The sequence below is a fragment of the Arachis ipaensis genome, chromosome B01 (assembly GCF_000816755.2).
Source record: "Arachis ipaensis cultivar K30076 chromosome B01, Araip1.1, whole genome shotgun sequence".
NCBI lineage: Eukaryota > Viridiplantae > Streptophyta > Magnoliopsida > Fabales > Fabaceae > Arachis > Arachis ipaensis.
In genome coordinates this window covers 124,595,149-124,601,180 of record NC_029785.2, presented here as the reverse complement: position 1 = coordinate 124,601,180, position 6,032 = coordinate 124,595,149, and positions in this window count along the sequence as shown.

The following is a 6,032-nucleotide window of genomic DNA, read 5'->3' as shown; positions in this document are numbered from 1 at the left end:
TTATTTTCTTTAAAGAAAAAACACATCAAATTTTCACATGGTTTAAAAACACATTTGAAGTCTAATACCAAAATTGAAAAACATAGTTAAACTAGACCAAATATTTTTTAATGATTTTTAAATAAAGAAAAGTCTAGGGGCAGCAACTTTTGTGTTTTCTGGCCAGCACTTAACCATCAAAATAAAAGTGAGTGATCTCCCACCATTAGATGTAATCTCACACTATTAAAAACACTATTAATGACCAATTGATTATTACAAAACACCAAACTTACTAGCCCCCTAACATTCCTCTTTTAAATTTACTTATGGAACTAGTATGAAAACTGATATAAAAATTAATATTTCATCCTTCAATAATGCTGTGTTTTAAATTTATGTATGGAATTAGTATGAAAACAGATATAAATTTAAAGTTTTTAAAAATACTACTAAATAAATCAGAATTAAATCAAATCTTCTAATAAATTCTAACAATAAAACAAACTAAACATAGATTAAAAAGTCTTGAAACACGTATCATTAATACGGAACACAACTAGGATAAAATGAAAAATAAAAAAAAAATTGATGAAAAATCAAAGAAAATTAGGAACTCATCTACCTCAATTTAATTTTTTTATGCAACCATTAAGAGAATCACTCTACTTATCCTGTTCTCATCCAAGTTATAAAAAAAACTCAAAAAAATTTTCATTCGTCAAAATTTAATTCAAAAAGAGTAACAAAGAGTCTTTAAATAGGTTCCTAACAGATCAACCTAAGAATTAGTGAAATCTTTCTATATATCTAATTTGAATTTAAATATCAAAGAATAATTTAATTTAAATCAGATTTGATTTAAATTTACGGGCCTGCTACACAACTATGTAACCATGTAACTAAGTTGGCCCAAACTCAAAACAACTAAACGCGCTTCCCAATCTCATTAAATAAACATGACTTTCACGCGCCCCATTCAAACGAAAATAACTACTTCATTCACACTTCATTATGAAAAAATGTTTCTTTTTCTTCAACACACACGAAAACGCTCTGTCTCTTCGAATCTCTCTCAAAATCACTCAAACTTCAATCACATTCTCTGTGGAAACTACTACTGTAAAGGAATCGGAAGAAGATTTCGCAAGTAACAACCATAAACAAACAAAAACAGCAACAAAGACTACCAAAGGTATGAGAAAACTACTGTTCATCTGAAATCTTGCAATGTAGCGTTTCGCTTAGTTGCATTTTAGTTTTACTGGTTTGATTTAGTTTGTTTGGTACATTGAACTATTGTGAATGATTTTTACAGTATAACTAGGCCTTGGAATGAAATTTGTTGTTATTTTCATTCAATTCAGTGCAACTAGGGCTTTAAGATATACGTGCTTGTTCTTATTGGTGTGGATATTTAACTAGAGCTTTGTTACTATCTTCAGTACTTCTTTTGCATGGAAGAATACTATTCTTATTGATTGAAAGTTGATCATCATTTATTAACCACATGAACGGTTTTCGGTTCGGTATCCTTTGTGAATTTGGTTCTGTGCATGAGCGATTTTCGGTTCGGTGGGTTGTGAAATTTTAATTGACTTGATTAAGATATACATGCTTGTGCTTGTTGATGTATTCAATGAAGTATTGACTAAAATTTTCATTACAGCAAAACACAACAAGAAAATGGCAACAATGAAGGAGAAGGCACATTATAACGTAAGGAGATTAAATATATTTATTCGCTTTTATTCGAATAATATCTATTTTGTATTATAAATATATCCTCACATTCTGTTTCAAAACTTGCAGAAAACTCACTATTGCAGATGTCAAACAAAGGTATATCAACAGTGTATAGGAAAATGAGTCAAGGGGAAATGAGTCAAGAAAAGAAAGATATTGTGGAAGAAATGGAATTTGGTGCCCTGGCAAATGTCCCAGAAATGAATGTCTCTAATACACTGATGAAAGAATTGCTTGATCGATTTGATGAAGAGAAAAGATGTCTGAAAACTCTCCAGGGAAAAATATACATAACTCTTCAGAAAGTAGCAGCTGCTATCAGCATAACCAACGCAGGTAATACATTTTCCACTTACTGCTTATTTTCAGTTTATTGGTGTCTAGAAAATTAAACTGACCGTTTTTGACTGATTTTTGCTATTAAAATATTGTAGGGAATCGTTTTCCTGAAAAGGTTGATTACAACAACCTGAATCCAGCAGACAAGGAATGTGCTGGATATGAGTGTAGAAGGAGAGGAGAACTGGAAAAAATTCAAGATGACTTTTGTTGTCTTCATACAAAAGTGCTTCTTGCTCCCCACAACGGTAAGTGTGGCTTCCCCAATCCATAAGTTACCGATCTTTCATGTGGACAACATTCAGGAATGGAATTGGGCAAAGCATGTGCTCAACTTCTTGATGAAAGGAGTTGAAAACAAAAGAAAGGAAAAGAAATAGTCTGTTGATATAGCTGTATTTTTGTATTAATGTTGATATATTTCCATGAAACCAAGTTTCTCCGTCCGTTTGCACCTGATGCTCCCCCTACACCGTGAGTGGCCCATTGGACAAGGCAAATGATGCTTGAACGGATTTCATCCGAAGTAACAGAACCATTGAAAAATACTCTACTAAAATTCTCCCAAAAATTTGCTTTCAAATGCTTTTAAAATACTCTACTAACTAAATAAACTTCTGTTTTAGGTTATAATTAATTTATTTGTCCTACTTGCAATTGTTAGTTTGTTCATTTGAATGTTTCTGCATTAAGAAACATTTTTTTTTATGATTAAATAGTTGTCATGTACTATTTACCATATGAACATTTTTCGGTTCGGTGGAAATGTTTTATTTGGTTCACCGGATTGTTAATGTGTTTTCTTGGTGATTAAATAATTGAGTCCTTGTTTCTGTTTTAGGGAATTCTGTATAAAAAGAAAAAAAAGAAAGAAAAAACAAAAACAATTAACTTAGACAAGAAAGAAAAAGAAAAGAAAATAAAAAAAAATTGTCGAGACGAATTCTTCTTCAGAAGAAGAAAGACTTTCCGAATCTGAATCCGAAAGCCAGTAAATTTAATTTTCATATTGATTTTATTTAACTTGTATTTGTTTAAATATGTTCTTATACGCTTGTTCTTATGTATTGCAGAGAAGAAGAAATAAAAAAAACCGGAACAAAAAAAAAAGAATTGGTGGTTAAAAAATAAACCAAAAAAACAAAACATATGCCGATAGATTCAGAGAGCACAAGTGAATCTGAAAGCAAGTATTAGTACTTTAATTTAGTTCGGTTCGGTGGTGTCTGTCAGTTTGGTTGACTTTATTGTTAGTGTCTTATCTCCGGTATAAATTCGATGTGTTTATCTGTTTTCTAGAGAAAATGAAATCGAGAAAACACCCGTAATAAAAAGAAAACAACCGGAAATGGTGGCAAAAACACCAACCCAACCTGACAAGGAGTAAGTTTCTTGAATCATAAATTTTTTTATTGATACTTACGTTCTAGATTCCTTGATACTTATTTTGTGAACTTTCAGAACTGAACAAGCAAAAGACAATGCTGCAGAAAGAAGAAAACGAGCATTGGAAATGATAAGAGAAAAAAGATCAAAGAAAAGAAATGATGGAGCTCAGACAACAAACATTGCTCTAGATCAGTTTGACTCTCCAAAGGCACAAAATGAATTCTCTCAGACGTAAGATTCAGTTTATTATTCCGGAATTCTTTTTCTTTCTTTGCTTACTTTTGCTACAACCTTTTCTAATTCCTCTAGACTTAATTACTAATATTTATTTATCTTCCTTAGAGTGCCAACTGTAAATCTGGATAGTGAGCAAATATTACAGACTCAAGGAAGCTCTACACCTCTTGTAAATATCGCGAGCAAAATCAGGTAACTTGGTTCACTGCATATTGTACTTTTGGTTCAGTGGTTGGCAAAAATGATTTTATTGTGTTTCTAGACCTTTGCTTTTAATCTTGGTTTCTAATTTTAATTTGTTATCTTTTTTTTTAGGAAAACAACCCCGGAAAGCACGGTAAAATATTTTAGAAAAAAGAAAATCTTCCTAAGAAAGACTCTTAAAACTCCACCAGTGTAAGTTAAAAATATTTATGTTACTCTTATAGATTTAGGTAATAATTTTTGTTTAATTAATCACAAGAAAAATATGTTTAAATGTCACTAGAGCTACACCTGATTCTGAGCTACAAATTATTGAGTTTCGACAAGAAACTCCTTCTCAACCTTTGGAAGTGTGAGTTTTTGAATATGCAAATTTCTATTTTTCAAAAAAAATTCTAATTATTCAACATTAATTTTATCCTTATTTACATTCCCTAGACCTCCTCTTGCATTGTCTCTTCTAAGTTCAGTTCAGGAAGAGTTGATCAAGGATGACTTCATCTATGTCCCTCCACAAAAAGAAACACAACAAACTTCTAATAATGAGTAAGTTAATAAATATTTATTCACCACATGAATCTTGTTCAAAGTGTACTGCTTATACATGGTTTAATTATGGTTCAGTTGAAACCAGAAATGAATTCAATGTGTTCTTGTCTTTGGACTCTCTTCTATTTATTACAGCTGCCCTCCAAAACCCAAAAAGCAGGGTGTTACAGTGCCTCTTACGAGTTCTGTAATTGAAGACTTATTCAAAGATGACTATGTGTATAAAGTTTCTAATGAAGAGTAAGTTTCACATAAAAATTCTTTTTATTAATTTTAATAGTATAGGATAATAATTTTGGGTTGTTATTGAACTGTTTTCTATTTAATGCAACAGCCCTGCCAAAGAACAATAGCAACAATCCAAAGAACCAACAGCACAGCAATCCAAACAAGAAGTACCTGTTGATGTGTAAGTTTTACTGGTTATATAAATACTGATAATGTTTACTGTTTATACATGGTTTAATTATGGTTCAGTTGAAACCAGAAATTAATTCAATGTGTTGTTGTCTTTGAACTCTCTTCTGTTTCTTATAGCTGTCCTCCAGAACCCAAAAAACAGGATGTTACGGTGTCACTTACGAGTTCTATTATTGAAGAGTTCTTCAAAGATGACAATGTGTATGAAATTTCTGATGACGAAGAACAACAGCAATCCCAAGAATCTCCGGTGGCATGGAAATAAGAACAACAAACTCTAATCTTGTCATCATTTGATAGGTATGTTACTTTCTTTTCTTTAATATCATTTTTCTTTAATATCATTTCTGTTCACTATAAGTTTTGATTTAAGTTCACTATTTGTTTAAATTTCAGTTCACTGCAATGATTAAATATCATTTTTGTTTAATATCTTTGTTAAATATCTATCATCTTGCAGTGCTGCTCAACCTAGGAAAAGGGAAGATGAAAGGCCTTCCTTTAACCTTGGGATAAGTCCACTAGCATCTCAACCAAGTCAATCCTCTCAACTGAGTGCTTTACAACTTAAAATCCTGGAAGAGGCGGTGGTAGATGCTGGAGTGACAACAGCATTAAACTTTGCTGAAGCAACAACTTCAGAACCAACCTTACCAGCTTCTGAAGTTTACAAAACTCCGGAGAAAAAGANGTTATCATTGGATGACACATGTGAAACATACAAAAGATGGTAGCAATGAATATGATCCAATATTTGTCTTGAAACACGAGGTACTTTACGAGGGATTAAGAGAATATTTCATGTCTCTAATGCCCAAAGAACAAGTGCATACCACGGTAAATTCTTTGCCAATTGCATTAATGTTAATGATTTTTCTAAATAATCTTATATAGTATATCTTATAAATTTTCATCCTGTAGGTGGTTTGTATATACATCATGATTCTCAACAAAATAAAAGTTCGGCGGTATCAAGAACTAATATACATTGTGCCACTGGATATTATGGTAAGCTAAATTTCTTATTCACTGCTGATTGCTGTTCGGTAGAGTGGAAATGTTAATATTGATTCACCTGATTGTTATGTGTTTTGTTGAGTTATTTTGCATAAAGAAAACTTTTCTCATGATAATTGAATGTTTTTCAAGTATTATTCAGCACATGAATT